The sequence below is a fragment of the Armigeres subalbatus genome, chromosome 2 (genome assembly GCF_024139115.2).
Source record: "Armigeres subalbatus isolate Guangzhou_Male chromosome 2, GZ_Asu_2, whole genome shotgun sequence".
Lineage (NCBI taxonomy): Eukaryota > Metazoa > Arthropoda > Insecta > Diptera > Culicidae > Armigeres > Armigeres subalbatus.
The window spans coordinates 24,284,715-24,309,168 of record NC_085140.1 but is presented as its reverse complement, the minus strand read 5'-3'; the positions used below and the strand labels follow the sequence as shown (position 1 = coordinate 24,309,168).

The 24,454-nt window shown below is 38.9% G+C and overlaps 1 protein-coding gene across 7 annotated transcripts in view; it reads left to right on the top strand.

Annotated features, from left to right (window-relative positions):
- The first annotated feature begins 2,457 nt into the window (after positions 1 to 2,457).
- The window catches only part of LOC134218252 (potassium voltage-gated channel subfamily H member 6), a 531,314-nt gene continuing 509,317 nt past the window's right edge, over positions 2,458 to 24,454 (top strand). For 3 of the 7 annotated variants that reach the window (XM_062697175.1, XM_062697178.1, XM_062697176.1), the window contains exon 1: positions 2,460 to 2,823. The gene's annotated coding sequence lies outside the window, so the exon portion shown is untranslated. Of the gene's footprint in view, positions 2,824 to 24,454 lie in introns of all 7 variants that reach the window. The other 4 variants (XM_062697177.1, XM_062697179.1, XM_062697180.1 and 1 more) reach the window with 4 other exon arrangements.

Here is a 24,454-nt window from a genome sequence, read left to right as displayed (position 1 = left end):
TGGATTGGTTTGGATTGGTTTGGATTGGTTTGGTTGGTTTGGTTGGTTTGGTTGGTTTGGATTGGTTTGGATTGGTTTGGATTGGTTTGGTTGGTTTGGATTGGTTTGGTTGGTTTGGATTGGTTTGGATTGGTTTGGATTGGTTTGGTTGGTTTGGGATTGGTTTGGATTGGTTGGATGGATTGGTTTGGTTGGTTTGGTTGGTTTGGATTGGTTTGGATTGGTTTGGATTGGTTTGGATTGGTTTGGATTGGTTTGGATTGGTTTGGATTGGTTTGGATTGGTTTGGATTGGTTTGGTTGGTTTGGATTGGTTTGGATTGGATTTGGATTGGTTGGTTTGGATTGGTTTGGATTGGTTTGGTTGGTTTGGATTGGTTTGGATTGGTTTGGTTGGTTTGGATTGGTTTGGATTGGTTTGGATTGGTTTGGATTGGTTTGGATTGGTTTGGTTGGTTTGGATTGGTTTGGATTGGTTGGATTGGTTTGGATTGGTTTGGATTGGTTTGGATTGGTTTGGATTGGTTTGGATTGGTTTGGATTGGTTGGATTGGTTTGGATTGGTTTGGATTGGTTTGGATTGGTTTGGATTGGTTTGGATTGGTTTGGATTGGTTTGGATTGGTTTGGATTGGTTTGGTTGGTTTGGATTGGTTTGGATTGGTTTGGTTGGTTTGGATTGGTTTGGATTGGTTTGGATTGGTTTGGTTGGTTTGGATTGGTTTGGTTGGTTTGGATTGGTTTGGATTGGTTTGGTTGGTTTGGATTGGTTTGGTTGGTTTGGATTGGTTTGGTTGGTTTGGTTGGTTTGGATTGGTTTGGATTGGATTTGGATTGGTTTGGTTGGTTTGGATTGGTTTGGTTGGTTTGGATTGGTTTGGATTGGTTTGGTTGGTTTGGATTGGTTTGGATTGGTTTGGTTGGTTTGGATTGGTTTGGATTGGTTTGGATTGGTTTGGTTGGTTTGGATTGGTTTGGTTGGTTTGGATTGGTTTGGTTGGTTTGGATTGGTTGGATTGGTTTGGATTGGTTTGGATTGGATTTGGTTGGTTTGGATTGGTTTGGATTGGTTTGGATTGGTTTGGATTGGTTTGGTTGGTTTGGATTGGTTTGGATTGGTTTGGATTGGTTTGGATTGGTTTGGATTGGTTTGGATTGGTTTGGATTGGTTTGGTTGGTTTGGTTGGATTTGGATTGGTTTGGATTGGTTTGGATTGGTTTGGTTGGTTTGGTTGGTTTGGATTGGTTTGGATTGGTTTGGTTGGTTTGGATTGGTTTGGATTGGTTTGGATTGGTTTGGATTGGTTTGGATTGGTTTGGATTGGTTTGGATTGGTTTGGATTGGTTTGGATTGGTTTGGATTGGTTTGGATTGGTTTGGATTGGTTTGGATTGGTTTGGATTGGTTTGGATTGGTTTGGATTGGTTTGGATTGGTTTGATTGGTTTGGATTGGTTTGGATTGGTTTGGTTTAATTTGGATTGGATTTGGATTGGTTTGGATTGGTTTGGATTGGTTTGGATTGGTTTGGATTGGTTTGGATTGGATTTGGATTGGATTTGGATTGGGGCTGGTTTCATTTTGTTTTCTTAGATCGTCAAACAATCAACTTCCAATCTAATTTAATCAAAACAAATTCCAGAAAATAGTTCTTTAAATTATGTGTTGAAGAAAACATTCCTGTTTTATTGTTGTGAAATGATTAATTATTATTACTTTATTTGTTATCTTTTAGGTCGTCATAGTCGCATAGAGTCAATGTCCATCAAACACTAAGTCTTGTTCGAGCATAGCCCACTCTAGGCACGTGCTTGCAATTTATATTCCGTTTTCGGAGCCATCATCAGCACCATCATCATCGTCATCGCCGTCCAAGCGGCATCCCTTTTCTGGCGTTGCGGAAGAGCAAGGTGGTGATGTTGCGCCATGATTGGTGCCGGTGGGAAAAAACGGGGAGGTGGCAAAAAGGGCCTCTGCTCCACAACTTCGCGCAACGATGACGTGTTTTGGTTGGAAGCCGCATTCGAAAGCTCGTTCCTCCGTTCGTTCGCTCGCTCGCTCGCTCGGCATGGCTGGTCGGTGGGTCCTCGGTTGGCCGGTCGGCCACTCAGTTGATGCAGACAGTTGGCGAACGAAGCACACGCGCGTCCGGTGTTAGTCCCTGTTCCGTTCCGACCGTTTGAATCCGAGTTAATCCGAGAACCGCCAAGCAATACCAAAGCTGATTTGTTGTTTCTTGTTTTTCTTTTCCGTACTCCGGGGAAGTTCCGAGTTCCTGCCGCTCCTTGGTTACCTCGACAGGTTCGGTCATCGTCCGTCGCCTGAAAGCCTACTGCAATCGACGTTGGGCGACGTGTGACGTGCGATGCGTCTGTGTGTGAAAATTCTGTTTGTATGAAAATTTCGATGTGTTTTACAATTGATCAGTGCCGTATACAAAGTTAAAAAGGATATTTCCTGTCGAAATTGATAGAAATTCGTCGGTTTCCGGTGGTTTCGCGTGCGGACCGTGCAGGAAATTGAATTACTGCTAGTGGTTTCCAACCCCCGCTCCGGGTTTGATTCGGGAGTTAATATCGCTCAGTTGATGGTTTCAAAAAGTTCTCAAGTCTAGTTCATTGTTTGCGAACGAAGGAGATGCCTTCGCACGATGAAACGCCGTGATCTAAGATGCGGTAGTGACGTGAAGGAAAAAGCGAGTGTGCGAATCGTGTGAATCATATGGTTGCTTGGATGCGGTTGCCGAAGACGCTGATAAGTCGTGGATAACTTCGATTATATAAAAAAAAAACTTCATCGGAGAGGAAGAGAAAAGCCGCATATAAGGTACAACAACATCAGTGACAATCCATCATTCTTTTATTCGACGTTCGAATCAGCTGACGGCCGAGACGATACCGAAGAATGAGGGAACAAAATTATGAGATCTAAAATTCCTAACATACTTCGGTTCGATAACTCTGATCGTGCTCTTTCCGCATCGCAAAAAAACTGCTTATTATGTAATGAAAAATTTATACTAGTGAATTTGATAGTACATCGACTCGAGTGAATGCAAGGGCACCTAGATAGAGTAGCAGTTTTTACCTTTTTTGATGGCCCTGTGCACACTGGGGCAGAAACCTAAGTTTGTCTGAGCTTTTGCTGTAGTATTAGAAATTGCCTGCGGCTGAATTTGGTTTTCGAATTCCTGGATATTCGAGTAAAGCAAATTGGGCAGATAAATCAGTTTTCTTTTGTTAAAAATACATAGCAATGCAAATTCTATCGGCCCATTATCCATCGCACTGCAGTTCTAAACTGTCAAGAATTTTAACAGTATTTATTGCATAATTAATAAGATAAGTATATTACTTCTTCGAGAAGTTGAACGGTTTTACAATGATATGGAAATGCCAATATGATCTTTCAAACTTAGACTACATGTTCCATGATAGATATAGAAGTGGATTAGAAAGCAAGCGTAGTGCAATTTTTGTGACTTTATAAATCTGGACATAAGAAAGGTCGTGAGATTTACATCGTCACCAAAATTGCTCTCTCTTTCAAATCCACTTCTATACAAGAATCTTCATGCAGGCCAACGATAGATGTGATGCGTTATTAAGAAATAGGCGTTTGCTCGGAATAAGGCGATGGTGGTATTTATAACTTTTGACGTAAACTACGTCTAAGAGGAAGGCTCGGATACAGGGTGTAAAAAAATAAAAAAAAGATTTTGAACATTAATAGCCCATTCATCTTTCTATGGATTTTTGAGATTTATATATGGGGAACGGTTCGCCACTTCATCACATAGCTCCTATTTCCATCTCATCAAAAACAAAGCAATGGAAAGGAATTTGGTTTGTTTATTATTTTGTGATTTTTTCAGCAGTGAGCACGCATGTTGACAAAAAGAAGCGACAAATTTGGTGCCGTATTTCTTTGTTTAGCGATGAGATGGATATATGTACAGTGAGATGGAGATCGGAACAGTTCCCCTACATTGACTCGGAAACTTTCCACCAATTTAACAGTTTTATTGAAATATTCTATTATAAACGTTAAACTCCTGAAACACCTCCTATTCCCGTCCGCAACGCGAGTCTCATTTCGGCCATCGCCCAGTGCCGTGGCTCTGTTTTTGTCCAGTTTGGCACAAGAAGTAGAACAATTGAACCGGAGCAGTGACCGCAGTTGAAACAAATGCAAAGTGTGTAAGGGGCTCCATACACGCTCCGATATGTTTTACAACTTAGACTCCGCCTCCAAATTCGTCCGACCAATTCAGTCTCAACAACCAAAAAAAAACAACAACGAACAATAAAATCAACAAACGTCATTTCTCTAGTAACATTGTGCTTGCTATGAAGATTTTGTTGCTTCCCCTCGGTATTTGCGACCATCGACGACATTGACGGATGGACCATTTTGGCCAACTGAAAGAACCGGAAAATCCGTAAAAATAGTCAATTCCAAAATTTCATCATAGTGCAGCGGGATTTTTTTAAAACCCTATTGTTATCGAGCCCTGAGTATGGAAATGATGTTTTGACCATACACGGACCATTGTGGCCTCCGGCGGTCCCTTGAAAGATCCGGAACATCCGCAAAAATTATTAATTCGAAAATTTGATCGTAGAGCGCAGACATTTTTTAAAACCATATCTTATCGAACCCTAACATACTTATACATTATTGTGAGCCGTACACGGAGCATTATTGTGGCCACCGTGTAGTCTCCTGGATAAACATCCGTAAAAATGAACAATTCGTAAATTTCAACGTAGAACTCCGGGATCTTTTAGGACCATTTGTTGTCAAACTTTGAGGGTGGAATTGATGTTGTGAACCTGACATTAATCATTGTCCAAGTGTTCCAAGTGCCTCCAAGTGTTCCGCTGAATGATCCGGAACATCCGTAAAAATGTTAAATCCGTAAATCATTTTTTTGTCGTACCCTGATAATGGAGTTGATGTTGTGATAAACAAACGGTTTTTGGTGCTGATGGTTCCCAGAAAGATTCGGATCTTTAGTAACAATTTTATCCTTTCTCTAAATTCACCACATAGCGCCGGTATTCTTCTAGAACGATTTGTTGTCGTTTTATAAATATGAAGTTTGTGTTGGTGTTTGCACACACATGGTCCATTTTTGCCAACAGATGGTTTTCTGGAAGATCTAGAACGTATATTTTCCATTCACATTATTTCGGTTCATCCTTCAGAACCACGCGGTGGCTACAATTGCCAATTGGTGAAATGTATTTGAGTTGCAACGCAGCTCCGTAAGCTGTAAGCTTCCGTAAGCATCGAAGCAACCATTTCTCGAATGTCAATTGTCAGTTAATGTTTAATTAGCCTTAATAAATTACTTCCTATCAAACCACAGCTGAAGACAGACGTGTTATTATACCGATACGATAAACTTCCCTTTAGGTGCCAATTGGTTATGGGCCCAGCATTCGAATCAATACCGGTGATGTTTTAAGATATATTTTTTGTATTGAAAGGATCGAACAGAAAATGGAGAAGTCGTTTGCGAAGCTCAACGATACCAATTACGACCACTGGAGTTTCCGTATAAACCTGCTTCTGCTCAAGGAAGGATCTTGGACCGCCGTAAAGGATAGAAATCCTGAACTGGAAACTGCTGCCTGGAAGACAAAGGATGATCAAGTGCTGCTGGACTGCTTGTGGAAGACAATCAATTGGTGCACATTAGAAAGGCCAAAACTGCTGCCAAAGGATAGGGAAAAGCTTGAAAAATTCCACGTCAAGAAGACACTCCTCATGAAGGTATCCGCGAGGCGTAAGATTTGTCGATTACATTTAGACAAGAATGGGAACATGGAAACTAACATTTTTTCGAGAAGCTAAACGATCTGCAGCCCAACAACGTGCTCGATGACCTGTGGATGATAGCCATTCTGCTGAGCATCATAGCGGAGGAATACGAGACCCTCGTTGCCGCTCTGGAGGCCAGAGCGGAAAAAGATCTGACGCTGAACCTGGTGAAAGGAAAGCTGATCGATGAGTGGCATGAATCGGATCAAGATGGACGAAGAATTGGAGACCGCATTGCAAGTAGGATCGAAGGCGGATTGGAAGAGGTGCTTTTTTGCCACAAACCTGGCCATATGAAGATCCATTGCGAAAAATGCAAGGCCTGGATAAACGGATAAGACAAAACAATCCAAGGTAACCAAGCAACTGAAAATCAACAGTGTGGTGAAATATATCTACGAGCCGGGGAACAGGGCGTTATGTACCGGAAATGCGCTACAACGTGAGGATTGGATTCCGGAGCAACGTGCCACTTTTCTAATCGACTTGAATTTTTTTACCCCCTGGACGAGACGGTTCTGGCAGCGGTTTGGGTTGCCAACGGCATAAAGACGTATTCAAAACGTCGCGGAACTGGTAAGATGTTAGTGCTGGATGGTGCCGCCACCAGCCGGGTGATTACGTTGGATATGGTGCTGTATGTTCCTGAAATGAAATCCAACCTTTTTTCGGTCAAGCGGTTGGTGTAGAAAGATTTCAGCGTTCTGTTTGACAGAAGTGGCGCTTAAATTATGAGAAAAGGAACTATTGATGCAGCTGCTGAGTTAGAAGGAGGTTTGTTCGTATTCCCTCAACTCAATCTTTGGTGATATCTGTGGACCGATGCGGACGAAAACCATTGGAGGGCGGAGATATTTCCTGACGTTTGTTGGCGACTACTGCAAATATACTGTCGTTTACGTTCTGCCGAAACCCGTTCTGCGAAAACCCAGTTCAACCAGAAACCGAAAGTCCTACGATCCGATGATGGAGGTAAGCGTGTGAGAGCGTATCTGAAATGGAACAGGATTGTTGGCCAGTTCACAGCTCCGTATAATCTGTAGCAAAGCAGAGTGGCCGATATCGGTACTTGGTGGAAATGGCCCGTTGTATGCTGATTGACGCCAACATGCATCTTCGATTTTGCGGTTACAGCCAATTACCTTCAAAATCGCCTGCCTTCTCGCTCAATCTCCGGTACACCGTATGAACGATGGGTTGGTAAGAAACCCAAGCTGGGGCATGTACAACGATTCGGAGTGGATATATTCTGCCATGTGTCTAACGAAAAGCGCGCAAAGTTGGACAACAAAGCAGTATTGCTCAAGTTCGTTGGAATCAGTGATTTTTCGAAAGCGTATCGTTTGCTGATTCCAAGAAGCGGAAAAATAGTCGTGAGGCGCGATGTCAAGCTCCTGGATTGTTGCCAACCATGCTAAAATAGAAGAGTTGGTGATTTCTTCAAGCATTCCTCTAGCAAATTGTATTTTGTAGTTTTTATTTTTTTGACAGTTGACTGGTATAAAAAAATGAATCTAGAAAAGCTGCTGGGAAAATAATTGTTTCAGATTCATATTCAAACTGACAGCCCCGAACGATTTAAACCACTGCTGATTTTACTCTTAGTGATTATGGTATGCTGCTTTAGTGGAAATATGTGTGTGAAATGTGAAATCAGGACCCGCATGCCGCAGGAACAACACGGATCGAGCGTGGAGTACAGATCCGGAGCTTCTCCCAACAAGATTTTTTTAAACTAATTTTATTTGCTAATTATCTAATACATGCATTCATCTCTTAGACTAGGTGTTTCGTGTTTTGTTAGTTACTATCATCCTTATTTGCTATGTTACATACCACGGAGGCAACTTCAGAATCATTTTCAAAATTTTATTTTGAATCCTCTATAGTGCCTTCTTTCTGGTATTGCAGCAACTTGACAATATTGGCACAGCATACAATATGGCTGGTCTAAAAATTTGTTTGTAAATCAAAAGTTAGTTCTTGAGACAAAATTCTGATTTTCTGTTTATGAGTGGATATAGACATTTAATATATTTGTGACATTTGGCTTGAATGCCTTCAATGTGATTTTTAAAAGTTGATTTTTAATCTAGCAGAAGTCCTAAATATTTAGCTTCACTATACCAATTATTTGAAACCCCATTCATAGTGAAAATACACAGTTAAAAAATCTGAAAATTACACGCTATGGAAAAATTTTAACGCATATTTTTGTGTTCAACAGCCTACAATTTTACATCAATTTTTTTCTTGTACGCAATATTGAATACAAGCTCCATAGTAACGACGACCTGTAATTTTAAAAAGTGATGGAATAATGAATCTAATCGAACGGAGCCTTTTTGTTACATCATGTTATGCTGTAACATTTTTATACTGTGTATGTTTGCTAGTAGGTTTCAAATAAGAAGCTCTCGGCTTATGTGGGAAAATTATAAGCTGAGTTTTGGAAGCATTCGGAAAAATTTTCCATTTTCGCAAGTAAGTGGAGAAAATATCCTAACTTTTTTGCAATCTACTACAAATGATACGAAGGCTTCGCCCTTTGGCTGAGAGACCTGTGTCATCTGCAAACAAAGATTTTTGACACCCTGATGGTAAAAATCAAATAAGTCAGAAGTAAAAATGTTATACAATATGGGCCCCAGTATGCCGCCTTGGGGAACACCAGCTCTTACAGGTAATCTATCAGATTTGGAATTCTGATAGTTTACCTGAAGTGAGCGATTTGATAAATAATTTTGGATCAGTTTAATAATGTACAGAGGAAAATTAAAATTCATCAATTTTACAATCAAACCCTCATGCCAAACACTGTCAAATGCTTTCTCTATATCAAGAAGAGCAACTCCAGTCGAATATCCTTCAGATTTGTTAAGCCGAATTAAATACGGAACTCTTAATAACTGACGAGTGGTTGAACGCCCATGGCGAAAACCAAATTGCTCATCAGGAAAAATAGAATTGTCGTTAATATGAACCATCATTCTATTTAAAATAATCTTTTCAATCAGCTTGCTTGTTGAAGAAAGCAAACTGATTGGGCGATAACTAGAAGCCTCAGCTGGATTTTTGTCCGGCTTCAAAATTGGAACAACTTTGGCGTTTTTCCATTTATCTGGAAAGTATGCCAATTGAAAACATTTATTAAATAAATTAACCAAAAAGGATAAAGAGCTCTCAGGAAGTTTTTTGATAAGTATGTAGAAAATTCCATCATCACCCGGTGCTTTCATACTTTGAAATTTTCTAGTTATAGATCTCACTTTATCCAAATAAGTTCCCAACGAAGGGCCAAAACATTATCTTGATTGAGAATGTCTTCGAAGCTCCGTGTAACCTGATCCTCAATTGGACTAGTGCGACCTAGACTAAAATTATGGGCACTCTCGAACTGCTGAGCAAGTTTTTGAGCCTTTTCGCCATTTGTTAATAAAATTTTATTTCCCTCTTTAAGCGCTTTAAGCGCTGGTTAATTTCCAAAAGGGTTTCGAACTGGTATCCAACTTCGAGACATTATTCTCAAAGTTGGTATTTCTCAGAATAGCGAAACGTTTTTTAATTTCATTTTGAAAATCTCGCCAAATAACTTTCAACGCGGGATCGCGAGTTCTTTGATCAGTAACTGAAGATCGTCGTCAATAATAATGGAGTTGAATTTAACTTCACATTTCGGAATTGCAATGCCTCTGGCTTCGACAATTAAATTTGTCAAAGATACGAGAGCATTATCATTATCACTTTTGGTATCGAGAGGAATATCAACATCAAAATTCCTATCGATATACGTTTTATACAAATCCCAATCAGCTCTATGATAATTAAAAGTAGAGTTGATTGGATTATTAATGGCTTCTTGTGAGATTTCAAACGTCACAGGAAGGTAATAAGAGTCTAAGTCAGCATGAGTTACCAATTGTCCACACAGCTGACTTGAATCCGTTAAGACTAAATCAATTGTAGAAGGATTTTGACTGGAAGAAAAACAAGTTGCTCCATTGAGATATTGAATAGTATAATATCCCGCAGAACAATCTTCAAATAAAATTTTGTATCAGTTATAATGGCAATGTGCACATTATGAACTGATAGAAAGTTGAATAATTCATCTTCCTTACCCTTTAAAGAGCGGGCATTCCAATTTAAAATTTTCGAAGAATTATTTGGATCCATTAAAACTAAGTCAAATAACATTTTTTTTTGTAAACTTGACACCAACCTGAACAGCTTCAGTTTTGGTATTTGCTTTGAACATTGCCTCAATCATGTGATGCAATTGTTCATTTAGAAAATCAAAGTCGGAAGCAGACATGCTACCTGAGTCGTCAGAACGAACGTTATGGTGAGAGGTAGGAGCAAAACTTGTTCGTTGATTGTGGTGGGTATGAATTTCTCGACCGGCAAATGATTGCAGATTTTGAGCGTTTGAAATATGTTTACCTGGCGAATCTGGGATCCTATTGTAATTTCACGTCATAAATTTTGCACGAGAATTCAAAACTTTTTGGCGTGAAGGGCATTCCCAGAAATTGGATTTACGATTGCCCCCACAATTGACACATTTAAATATATTGGAATCTTCTCTCACAGGACAGGCGTCCTTGGCGTGGGAAGTTCCACCACAAATCATGCATTTGGCATCCATGTGGCAATGTTTAGTTCCGTGACCCCACTTTTGGCACTTACAGCACTGAGTGGGGTTTTGAAAATTTCCCCCAGACCTGCGGAAATGTTCCCATGTAACACGGACATGGGACATAATACAGGCCTTTCCAAACTTTGCACAATTCTTTAGAAATACCCCTCTGGGAAAAACCAGAGCGAGATTTCTTTTTTATCTTAATGGCTTGGACTGGTGAAAATCCAAGTAATTGAGGAATTACAATTTTAATCTCAACCAGTGATTTATCATCACGGGGGAGACCTTTCAAGACGACTTTCGCTCAGTTTTGTCGTCGTATGTGAAGAATTTATGCCGCTTCTCAGTTAAATACTGAAGAGGACGTTTGCGGTCGTCAAAAGATCCCGGCAAAACGCGACAGTCACCCTTCCTGTCAATCAGAAATGAAACCTTGATCCCCTGAAGGTTACTCAAAATCTCATTCCGAAAACCAGAAAACTCGGCAACAGATACCACAATTGGCTTTTGGCCTTTGCTTCTTCGCATGTATTGAATCACCTGGGCTAGAGGTAGTTTCGATTTGCTCCATTTCGTCATGAATCAAATCGAAATGATTGCTCAGTTCGATAGGAGAAGAATTATTTTCGATTTAGGAGTTAAAAGGAATATCTGAAGTCTCCAGCTTCCTTCTATTCTTTCCGCGCTTTGGCAGGACGGTCTTGAAACCTTATTTCTTTGAAGGAAGTGGAGAATTCAGAGATCCCCTTTTTTCTTGTTTTTATTAATGCTCATTGCTGAGCGTGAAGACACGGGTCCATGCAAAGATCGTAACGGGATCAGTGGGTACAAATAGCACTGAGAAGCACTGTTGAAATTAAAATAGCTTCGGGTAGTAATAAAAACTTCCTTCAGCAAAGAGAGAAAAGAACCGCACAGCACGAAACCACGATGCTAGTCTATTGCTAGCTTATTCATTCTACTGTACAGTACACCTTTCTCAGCATTGATTTTGTAATTTATTATCCTGCTTTCATTCATATAAATATATTTTAGCTATGTTTAATCACATTGTGCCACCAAGTACTGCGATTTTCTGTGTACACTTACCTATTTCTAAGATTGCCTAATTCATCACTAACTTGTTGACCAATTTCCTTATCCTTTAATAGACTACTATTAGGTTTCCAATAACCACGACCTCAAAAACAAAGCTAATTGGGATCAACCTCAAATGATCCAAAAAAGCACCTGGAACAGGTTGAATATTAGTTACATTTGATTAAAAAATAACTAGAAGTAGTGTAAAATCTGTCCAAACGTGAGGCAGCCTCACCTCAGAAGAATGTAAATTCTGTTTTTGTACCTTTCAACTCTACAGCTGCATCTTTAAGACACAACGTTTTTGTTAAATCGCGGAGACCATTACTAATGTTAGCAACTGTGCTACGACTATCACGCTATACACGTATCCAGTTGAAAACTCCACCCACTATAGTATGCAAATTATTTCCCTTCATGACGTGAGTTGTCATTTGATTTTTGAACAAATAATCTCTTTCCCGCTTTTTGTTTGTCCCTGAATGGGCATACACGTTGATGAGGTTGATATTATCACAAACAATTGACAAATCCTTCCACTAGGAGCATAAATTACATTCCAAAACCCTTGATTCCTTTTTATAAGGATAGCGTTCCCTTGTCTTTGTCACTTATGTTCACAAATGCGCTATATGTCCCAATGAACGAAAAGTCTTCAAATAAGACTTCTTGCAGAAACACAAAATCTAAATCTTTGTTTACAATGAAGTCTTTCAGTGACGATTTGTTGGCATCCGTCTTAGGGGTTCCATTTTTCCCGGGAATCAACTTCCCGGAAAACGGGAAATAAAATGTAAACTTTCCGGAATTTCCCGGGATCCCGGGAAATAAAACAATTATGCGAAACCCAAAACCATTACTTAAAATAATAACTTAGGATAAAAATGTACTCTCGACCTCAGGGGATTGATATTTGCTACATTGTGCTTAAATTATTAACCCTTGATAAGGCAGACGAATCTAAACAATTAATTAACAAAAACAACAATCGAACACAATGTTGACAAGGTATTAAGCTCAAATGTATGTTTGTTATACATTAAACAGTTCAGAAACATTGAAAAATTGGTGGCAATATAGTTGCCACTGCCCGGCAAGCAGGAAAACAGGCAACAACAAAAATAAATAAAATATTTTAAAATTATGTTTTGTGTAAAACCAGTCTAATCAAAGCACGTTACATTTTTGGTAAAGAGTCCTAGTCAGAAAACGCATTATAGGTGAAAAAAAAATGTTTTTGCGCTTTTGTTCCCAAGGGGGGGAAAACACAATTTCGTCTAATATTCAAAATCCAAATATACAGGAAGGCAAAGCTTTTTACGCTAATCACGTAATAATCTAACACAGAAGATTCAAAATAATTAATACCAAAGGGAAAAAATATATCTTTGTAGTTTTTTTAACGAATTATAAATAAAAATTCTTCTTCCACTCGAAACTTACGATCTGTTCGTAAAAAAACTGTTCTCAAATATTCAATTGCTCAATTCTGGTTAAGTTTGGTAGTATAGACACTTATGCACACTTCAAAAAACAAACACATAGCACACACACAGACACTTCGAATTTGAGGTATTAAAGCAGATAAATAAAAAAAAAAAAAAAATGAAATATTTTTTCGAAAGTGTAAAAATACTTTTGAACGATCGAGTTTTTGTTATTAGACTATTCTAATGACCTTATAGTAAAGATTTAAATATGTATGTTAATTTTTGTCTGACATGTCCAGACAGTAAATTCGCATTATTATTTAGAAAAAAAAAGACATCTCTAAACAAAAACGAATATTCGGAACATGAGTCTGTTTGGAACACGAGTCGGGGTTTGAATCAAAAAGTATTGAAGGTCTTAAAAAAACTTCTGACAATAAACCTACCAAAGCCGTCACTGCCCTTGCCGAAATATCTGGGATCTGGAGAAATCATGTCGCTGTGTACGAATCTTTGTTTTTGCTATTGAGAAATTTCATCAAACGCTAGATTTGTATTTCGACTTTGTAACAGCCACCGGTAAATGGGCCTACTTAATAAATTAACACCTGATAGAAACTTATGCTTTGATTCGCCTCCCTTCAACACGCATTAGGGTTGAACCGTACATAAATACTAGCATCTGCAGATAAAAACCTTATTTTTTATAGTATGGGGTGTAATCTACTTTGAAAGCGAAATATGCTATTGAACAGAAGTTTCATTATGGGAACAGTAAAAAAAAAATACCTATAATTGATACTTCCTCATCAAAATAAGAAAAGGATTTTCAAATATTTTAATATAATAATTTGCCCGGAAATTCGGGAAACTAAAGTGTGCATCCCGGGAAATCGGATGCGGGAATGGAAGCCCTAGTCTTAATGCTATTTAGGTTGATGGTTGCAATCTTCTTCAAAAAAGTCATTCCAGTGGCTTTTACTTATGTGTGGCCTTACCTCCCTATCCAGAAGGCAACGTGGAGTTCTGTTGAATTTCTTCAGCTTGTGCGATTCGAAAGTGTTTGCTCGTACTTCTGGTTCTTCTATTGTGTGCATCCGAATCCGATAACGGTGCGTTTCCGGATAATTATATTGCTGCTTCGTAGTCCGATTCATTAGACGATTCATCCTTGTCATTCCTCTTCTTCTGTCTTCCTTGTGCTTCCTTCTGCTCGATGAATAAGTCAGTGGTATCGATCGCAGTGTTGCAGTTGCTCCTGTAGATCGATATTGAGAGTGTAGTCTTCTTTGCATCTAATTTCTCTGCCCTGCTTGTTCCAGCGAACTGTGATTCTCGAAGGGTTCTGGATCCAGTTGGTTCTGGTTGCTCATTCTCAGATTGCTTATTGAGCACTGTCATATTGGAATTCCGGATCGGCCGTTCTCAACCCGTTTTGCGAAATCTGGGCGAATATCCCCGTTTTCCACAATGTGACTGTACAGCTGAGGATTGGCTCTGCGTGATGTTCCTTTTTGGGCAGTTTGCCTTCATTTTTAGTTAAATTTTAAGATTTGCTGTTCACCTCACCCGTAAGACAAAACAACCATGCGTTCACATGAAATTGAGTCAATTTACACCATCTTTCGGGCGTTTTGCCCGAAAGATGGTGTAACCGATGGTGTACCGTTTTGCGTTTTGCCAAAAACCTTGTTGTTTTGAATAGGAGACGACTGCTGTAGGCAGAGCAAGTAGCCAGAATGTCTCAAAATAATCCAATGAAAATAGTTCTTGATAGCGATCTAACAGAGGAAAGGTTGGCGACGCGCAACTTTAGACTCATTATAAACGAAGTGCAGGTGCAGACTTTTTTTCCTTCCTCAAAAGTTTGTTCCACCTATCATTGGTTTCTGTTCCAGTATGCAGCGCTTCTAAAAAACTACACAACCTCGTCTATATGACAACGGATACATTCAAAGCGAAGTATAGGAAAAGCAGCGAATGTTCGTTTTTTTTTGGTTTTTGTATTAATTCCTTTTGAAGTACCTTGCCGCCGTCGTCATCATCGGCATCGGCAGCAGAGGCGGAAGGAATATAGCGCTGGTGGGACGCTGCTGACGCCGGATGCGGAATTCTTCAGAGCTAACCGAAAATCATCAAATTTGGCACCAATCCAACTATAATCGGACCTGCCGAACCGAACGGCCTATCCTCAGGAGAAGCATTTACTGGCACGTTTAGTGATTGCCTGCAGTATCTACATCGGCGACCGTGGAGGTGTGCGACAGCCTTCGAAATTCGTTGAGGTTCTATCAATAATAATTATCATACCTTAATGTTTCTACGCCTGTACGGGAAACAAAAAGTTGTTGTTATTGTTTCGAGTTATCGACCGGAATAACCAGTGCTTATGCTTGCTGCTCATTCAGTCTATGGCTAATTAAAAGGGCCACTATCGCGTTACATATTTCGGAAGTTGTCGTTTAATCGGACCTAGACCTAGATATAGTATGTTATGAGACCTGCTTTGATAGCATGTTATGATAAGAAATGTTTGGCTGACTGATACATTATGATGTGCTGAATGATATATCATTATATCATAAACAATAAGGAACCACAAAATAATGGTAATTAATTTGAAGGTGAATTAGAATCAAAATTGTTTTCTTAGGTTTGCTCTGAAAAAAGTTGAAATCTCTGCACCAGAGTAGAAACCTCTGCAATAGTCAGAGAGGTCCAATGCTAACTAACTTCGTAAAAATTGTTTTTTTTTGTCAGTTTTTATGTCATTTAGAGATCTTTTGTCATTATGTGCACTCAAAATCTACCGAAGCAGTTTTTTCGTTATGGCCAGAAGGTATGAAGTATGGGATCATAGAATTTCTTTGTTTGCCTAAGTTATTGGCCAGAGGAATGAAGCCATTTATGAAAACAATAACATGCCCAAGTAACATTCACACAGCTCTTTGGCATTCGGTGTTATTTATTGCGGTTTTATTAAGGCAATAGTCATGCTCTCCAGCTTACAGAAAGCATTTACCATGCGGGAATTATGATCCTTCTATAGGTTGTTTTAAAAACCTTTTGAAGCAGGTTATATATTCCGGATACTATGAAAATTTAAATATGAATTTATTGAGGCACTCCTTGCCTTGATTAAACCCACATGTAAAGTAATAATAAAGCTTTGTGATGTTTGTTTTAATTGGTACTATGAAATACTTTTTAAAGTCGTTTTGTGACTATAAATGTTACTTTCAAAACAATTGACTTTACATGAGATGTATTGGCATTTATGAATGCTGTAAACATTGCATTTGTGATCGAATGAAAAAAAAACGATAATTGCGAAGTGAAGCGAGTAGTAGCTAAAAACTTCATTCTCACATCAAATATAGTCTTTAAATATTACTAAGATGCGTGCTTACTCACAATATGCATGCTGAGCCATTTTCAGTTTACATCAATTATCTCGATGCCGAAATTTGCGTTTCCAAAATCGCGAGGTGGAAAGACACTAACGATAGAAGAAATAACATGGTGTGCGTACCTGCCCCATCCATATCAAACGTTTCACATTTTCTTTGACGATGGCACGGTAAAGCACGTGATGCATTTTTATTTCTGGAAGAGTGCCGTCACAAGCGACAACTAGTGTAGTATTTTATTTTTTACTTACGTGTATAATTGATCAATTCGGAATCCGGAATGTTCCGAAAACTTACATCCATGCGGTTTGTTTATTTTTATTTGGAAAACTTGAACTGTCAAATTCTCTCTTATTATGGTGATCATTAAGGTGAAGGTGGATTGAGTACCAAAACAAAGCTTTGAAAATATTGGTACAATAAAGACTGTCATATACTGTAGTAGTAGTGGTATCGTATTTATAAAAAACAAAAAATATTAGTAGGGTGGTACAAAGAACGACCCAGCTCCAACACGCTCAATCGATTCCGTCCCATGCTCCGAGTGTCCTCCAAAAATCGAATTGAACAAAAACTGGTTGAGCACAAGTCGGTTCAAGTTTGTATGAAAACTAGTATGGGAAACAAAACCTTTCGTTACACTGGCTACAGCGCCTCCCCTCCAAACGCTGGTGAAAAGAGAACCCACATAGCTGAAAGCAACATTCTAAAGACTTCACTGAACGAAAATCGCAACGCAGGAAAGATCCATTGATTACGTAACGCTAAAATATCATTTTATACCCCGCTCACCTCCATGTCACACTTTTTGTATGAAGTATCTGCCCCTGGTGCAATAGATATCACAGACAAATTTTGGCTATTTTGTTAAACCACACGTTTCTGATGCCACACTGATGCCTTCTGTTCTGAGAAGCCTAATAAATACCTAAAAGCCCAATTAATCATGCTAAAGACACGCAACCTCGATTGAAATCGACTTCTAACTATTGGAACGACCATTCAATATGCATTGTCTACAGAGTTAAAGCTCTTGAATATTTCATCCATTCATATGGTCTCCCCCCTCGCCATCGCCCAAAGACGGAGCGCCACAATCACAATAATGTAAAATTCAACCTCGCCATATCAACTGTCATACAAACCTGAAACGACCTGTGCACGGTAAGCCTCTATTCAAACCAGCCCAAACCATCGAATGACACCCAATTTATAAATCATAATCGACTGAGCGTGGCGGAGCAAAATTATTTTTTGAACCACCCTATTTATTAGTTTGCTGCTGCCGGTGCCGTTGTTTACATTCGCTCCGCGATCAGTTTTTAATCGTTTTTTTTTCGGGCAAAAATAGCAGTTTATATTAAGTTTTCGGTTTAAACAAGTGACTGATTTCGAAAAGTGATGTTTAATTTGCATTCCATCAACATTTCGGGCTGCTCATGTGCGGAGAAGTGAGTAAAAACTTGATTTTTTCAGTGCCCTTTAAGCAGAAGTGAAGTGCAGTGATGAACCCACCAAATCGCGAACGGCTAATAAATCGGCACGAAACTGCTGATTTATGATATTATTCTAGCTGAAATGCATAAGACTCTTTATATAAACATGTTCATAATCACGGGAAGTGAATAAATATGCTGTGAACAGGTTAGTAATTTGAATATTAAACTTTTGTTCGATGCTGTTCGATGCATTCGAATGTTGGTGGGAAAGGAGTGCGGGAGGTGTGGGGTTGACCCGTGGGAGGTTCAGTGCCATATTGACTGCCATAGTGGTACTCTTCCAACTATGCCCTTAATGTTGAAAAATGACCAATCGGCATTTGTAATAGCTAATGTATATAGTACATAAGCAATTACGATTTTAAAGTTGATTTCATCGAAGCAAAGCAATTTGAACAAATTGATCACGAAAAATCATCTCGGATGCCATCGCCATATTTTTTTCACTTAACATCAGCAGACATCTTCTTCTTCTTATTGGCATTACATCCCCACACTGGGACAGAGCCGCCTTGCAGCTTAGTGTTCATTAAGCACTTCCACAGTTATTAACTGCGAGGTTTCTAAGCCAGGTTACCATTTTTGCATTCGTATATCATGAGGCTAGCACGATGATACTTTTATGCCCAGGGAAGTCGAGACAATTTCCAATCCGAAAATTGCCTAGACCGGCACCGGGAATCGAACCCAGCCACCCTCAGCATGGTCTTGCTTTGTAGCCGCGCGTCTTACCGCACGGCTAAGGAGGGCCCAAAGACACTTTGAATTCAAATATGTATTTATACTGCATTTCATTCATCCTATTTTATAAACGAATAAGCTACGAACAATCAAAAATCAATAAATATTAATGCAATAAATAATAAATGCAGAAAAACGATTTTTTTTGTTTATCGAACAATTAGCTTTTTAAAAAAAAGTTGTTAAATTGAAGTTTACTGAGAGCGCATCAGTTATATCAATGTTTTGCGCTATATGACACAATAAATCTGATTCGGCACCAAAATTTTATGCACCATGCAGCAACTCTGCTTCAATTATTTTTATCTATGGTTTAGTTCAGAATATTTCATTTGCATATTTGATTATGGCATTTTATGGTTTCATATAAAATAAATTTTAATTTATTTTGTTGAGACTGAACGTATTTTATTATTTCATGTGATTGTTTGAATAAAACTAGATCTAGAGAATTCCGCAGGCATCAAGATTAAGTAGCTTAGAAAAGGTTTTAACTAATGCCAACTTTCTTTTATAGCAGTTTGCACATGGATTTCGAAAGGTTTTTGGTGCCAATTTTTTGTTCAGGTTTTGTCAGTTTCTGATCTTGAATTTCGTCTTACACTTACACTTAAAAACCATTGCAAGAGTGGGCCAACTAGGCAGATACTACTCTTCAAGAGGTTTTGGTGTAAGCGATCGAGAGGCAAATGCCTTGACTAGGGTTTTATTGTCGTAGAATTCAAATACTCCTGTAGTAATTCATAAAACTCAAAATGTTACTTGGGATGGTACACGTTTTCATGTTAGCACATTAGATTGCTATATTTTAAAATGTGAAAACAATCAAGAGAAGAATAATAATGTGAGACGTCTCACTTTTCCCACTCTATTTCTCACTTTTTAAATGACCTATTCGGCCAAATGACCTATCAGCCAAATCTCGCTCAACTTTTCAAAAGGACCTAATTAAATTCTTTTCATGAATTTATTTGAATAGCGTAATCAACAGAACAACTTGAAAGCTTGAAAAAAATGTCACTTAGGTCCTTTTGAAAAGTTAAGCGAGAAATGTCCTATTCGGCTAAAAGACCCTTTCGGCCAAATGACCATTTAGGCATAATGACCCTTTCAGTCAAATGATCTATTCAGCCAAATGCTCCTTTCGACAAATGACTTTCGGCCTAATGGCCTATTCGGCCAAATAGTATATTCGGTGCAAACAACTTTCGGCCTAGTGGCTAGAGGTGTGCGCCGGTCCGATATTCGTCAAAATTTTGGTCGGCGGCGGCGTTTTCGGCGTCACGCCGAAAGCCATTTTAGCCGGCGGCGGTGGCGGCGTGAATCGGCTTGGCATTACGATTTTCTAAGATTTTTTTTGCATTTTTTCGTGATATTTTCAAGACATTTAAAGAAAAATCTTTTGAATTTCGCATGAAAAATCTAATGAACTTCTCCAGAAAAAACTATAAGTTTTTTCATAATTTGGAAAATATTTACGAGCAATCTTTGAAATTACCAAGAGAAGGGGTTAGTAATACAAAAATAAAATTGTTTGGAATTTCAGCAGAAAAAAAGGTCGCAATTTGCATGAGAAACTTCAGAATTTTCTCAAAAAATGTTCTTAACTTCTACAGGAAAAAATTCAGAAATTTACGAAAAGTTCCTGTTGAATTTCTGTTGAGTATTCTTTGAAATTTTCACAGAAAATTCTTGATAATTGTAGGAGAGTGCGGTTGGTAGAATAGGTGTTTAACCGTTGGCTTTCTCAGTCTAGAATAATAAAGACGGCTAGCTTGACATGGCCAACAATAAAATAGTAAATTGTTAAGAATTTCCGCGGGAGACTAAAGAGTTTTCAAGAAAAAATCTCTGGAATGTTCATGAGAAACTGTCCGTAAGTTTAACGGAAACTTCTTTATAATTTCCATGCAGGATTGCTCAAAATGTCTCCACGAAAAATTATTGGGTTTCTAAGGGAAATTCTTTGTACATTAGACGTTCGATAACTGAAAGTAATTCAACTGCAATGCTTTTAACCGCATTTCGATAGTTACATCAGTTTTGCAGTTATCGAACAGCTGAGCTTCAAAACTATGTCAATGTCGATGATAGCTGCATAGCACTGAACAATCAGGTGCACTTCTATTCTGACGCCGTCTGACAACTGTATTCCATGTTGAATGCGTCGCAGTTATCGAACGTCATTGGCTAACTGAAACGAAAACATGTTGCAGTTATTGAACGACTAATGTATTGTCAATAACAAATTGTTGGAAATCCCATTGGCCGCAAGCGACACACGGCCGAACTGGTAATTTGTCCCAAATAGTCGTTTGCCCTAACAGGTCGTATGGCCGAATAGGTCATCAGCCCAAACATGCTGTTTGGCCGAAATGGTCGTTTAGCAGAGTGGAATATTTGTCCGAAAATATAGTTTAGGCCAACAGGTTATACGGCCAAATGGCAATAACTGAACGGGTAATTTAATCCAAAATATCCATCCATTTGCCCTAATAACATTTACGTTGAAGGGGGGTCCCGGAGCGTAGTTGGCTACACGTTCGCCTTTCAAGCGAATGGTCATGGGTTCGATTCCTAGCCCCTCCACCAAAACCCTCGTCAGTCGCCGGATACGCAGCCTATGCGGTGGCGTATTGGGGTGCACGCTTCACCGTCACGGCTGCCTGATGACGACTGCCAACTTGTTCTTCTCGGAGGCATTCCTCCAACGTTACCTTGATAAATGGCAACCGGACAATGCAACGATCATTGGATACACGACATGGACAAAACGAACACAATGGACTCACGACGAGATGGACCAGCAACGACAACAACAATGAATAATGGAAAAATCTAAAAATAGATTCTGTGTGGATTCTGGCTGCAGAATACCACAGTAGATCTCGGCACAGTAGCGGTTAAGTAACACAGAGTGCCTATCAAATAAATAAAGGAATAAAAAAAAACATTTACGTTGAAAAGGCTAATTGTCAAACGACCCTTGAACGAAATTTGTAACCTCTCTACTTTTTAAGTTGATACTGGCCTTTAAGCCAAAAGCCATCTAACCAAATCCCATTCAGCCGAATTGATATTCGGATAAACGGCTTTTGGCAAAATGATCAATTCAGCCGAACAACACTCTTTCTACAGAATGACATTTTTTACCAAACGGCATTTCGGTCAAATGATCTATATTCGGTCAAACGACTTTTTCATCCAAACGGCAAATTGAGCCAAATAGTTAGGGTAAACAACTTTTTACAAGTCTGCCAAAATTTTCTTTTTGCCATTGCCACAGCCATAGCTTTCGGCCAAACTACATTTTCGGTCAAGCCAGTTTTGACCTGATAACAGTTTCCGTGAAACGTTAGTTTGTTAAATGGTTCCTGGTTAGATGTCTTTATCGACTTAAAAATAGAGAGGCCACGGAATTTTGTTCAATGGTCAATAGTCAAAAAGACCATTCCGCCATTTCTGACCATATTACCCGTTCTGTACGAGGATCAGTCATTGAAATTTGGCCGTATTACCTGTTGGACCAAATTACTTTTTCGGCCAAATGGTTCATTCTGTCAAAAAACTATATATATGGCATTTTTGGCCAATGATCGTTTCAACCGGACAACCTGGTAGAGCAAACGACTTTTTCGGCCAAATTGCCAGTTCGGCCGTCTGTCGCTTTCGGTCAAGAATTTATAATCGAAAATAGAAAGAATTTTCTGAAGAAATCCAAAAAATCCTCGAAAATTCCGAGCATTTTTTCGATGTTTTAAAGTTGCCTATGCCAAACTAGCCGTTTAGTGATGAACTTCTCCCTGCAAAAAAATCACTCTAATAAAGAAAAAAAAAACTAACCGTCTTATATAATCTAGATTGGGGAAGTCAACGTAAAGCAAAAGAGATGCAGTCACAATTTTCTGTGTGAATTTCAAAGAATACTCAACAGAAACTCAATAGGAACATTCCGTGGATATTCCGAACATTTTCGCACGTAAATCACAAACAACTTTCCTTGGTAAATCCAAAGAGCTCCTCTGGGTGATTCCAAAGAGTTCTTGATACTTGGCAGTAGTTTGCGTGGAAAATCTGAAAATAATTTTCAAATAACTATTCTGTAAAAACTGGAAATCTTTCGTTAAAATTTTGAGGCGAAAATCAAAAGATTCTCCCGTTATTGTCATTTTGTAAAATATCCAAAATGACCAATTCAGCCGAACGACACTTTCGACCGAAAGTCCTTTTCGACCAAACGACTATTTCGGCAGAAGGACATATTCACAATTTTTTTAGCCAAAGGAACTGTTCGATCAAATGACATTCTCGGCCGAATAACTTTAGGCTAGATATCCTAGCGAAGTCTGAACACATAATGAGAGCGTATAGAAAACATATTTTGATTTTGACATCAAATTGAGTCATAATTCGTTTTCAAATATGTATAAAGCATTATGATTGATTACATATTTTGATCTCATTTTGCTGTAGATTACTATTTTGAATGATATGACATCAAACTGTGTTTTATTTTGTTATAGGAAACCAATATCAAAATTAGTTTTCGATTTGCTCTCATCGACAGCAGGAATAGTTTATGATTGAATGTCACAGTAAGATATTTCTGGTATTACATTTTGTTATTTTAACCGTTAAAACGACCAAAAGATTTCAAATTAAGTAAATATAATCGATGATTTCACAACATTAAAAAAAAGTTATCGATTTGCTCGTGAAGGTTCTACCAAATACTCTTTTCGGTTAAACGACATATTCGGCTTTATGCTCAGCCTTATGACTTTCTGCCGAACGACTTTGTTCTGTTCGAAAATTCAATTTCAAGTAGATTTTTTTAAATTTCAACGGGAGCTCCTTTGCGTTTTTCACGCTTAGCTTTTACGGAGAGCTTTTCAAAATTTCAACAAGATATTGTATGGAATTTTCATGGAAATAATTGGTATGTTCACGAAAAATTCTCTGGAGTTTCAACGGGATGTTGTAAAGATCTATCAGGAAATTATATGGGAATTGCACTGAATCTTTGGAGTTTCCACTGAAAATTTGAATCGGCGTGAAAAATTATAGATCAGCGGCGTGACAAATTTGAAACGGCGGGGCGCCGATGCAAAAATGTCGGCGGCGGCGGCGTGCCAAAAACTGTCGACGGCGGCGGCGCACACCTCTACTAGTGGCCTTCGGCCAAACGATATTCGGCTAAACGGCCCTTCCCCTTTGCCCGAAAGAGTCATTTGACCGAATAGGTCATTTGAAAAGTGACAATTTTCACAGTGAGAAGTGAGAATTGAGAAGTGAGAAGTGAGACGTCTTACTTCTCACTCCTCATTTCTCACTTTTCTTTGTAAAAAAGGTGAAGCGGAAAGTTAGTAGTGAGACGTTTCACTGCTCACTTAGCCCCCCCTTTTTTTCTACAGTAAGATGGGAGACGTCTCACTTCTCACTTTTCATTTCTCACGTCTCACTGTAGAAAAGGAGGAGCGCAAGGTGTTTCACTACTCACTTTCCGCTCCTAATTTTTTACAGTGAGAAGTGAGAAATGGGAAATGAGAATTGAGACATCAACCTAATTTCTTACTTTTCAAATGACCTATTCGGCCAAATTTCCTATTCGGCCAAATGTCCTATTCGGCAATGTCTTATTCGGCCAAATGACCCTTTCGACCAATCGACCCTTTTGGCCAAACGACCCTTTCGACCAAATGCCGCTTTCAGTCAAATGACTCTTTCCGCCAAACGGCCCTTTCGGCCAAACGACCCTTTCGGCCAAATGACTCTGTTTGGGAGTGAGACGAAGGGATTTAATGACTCATGTTACACAATTGCTCA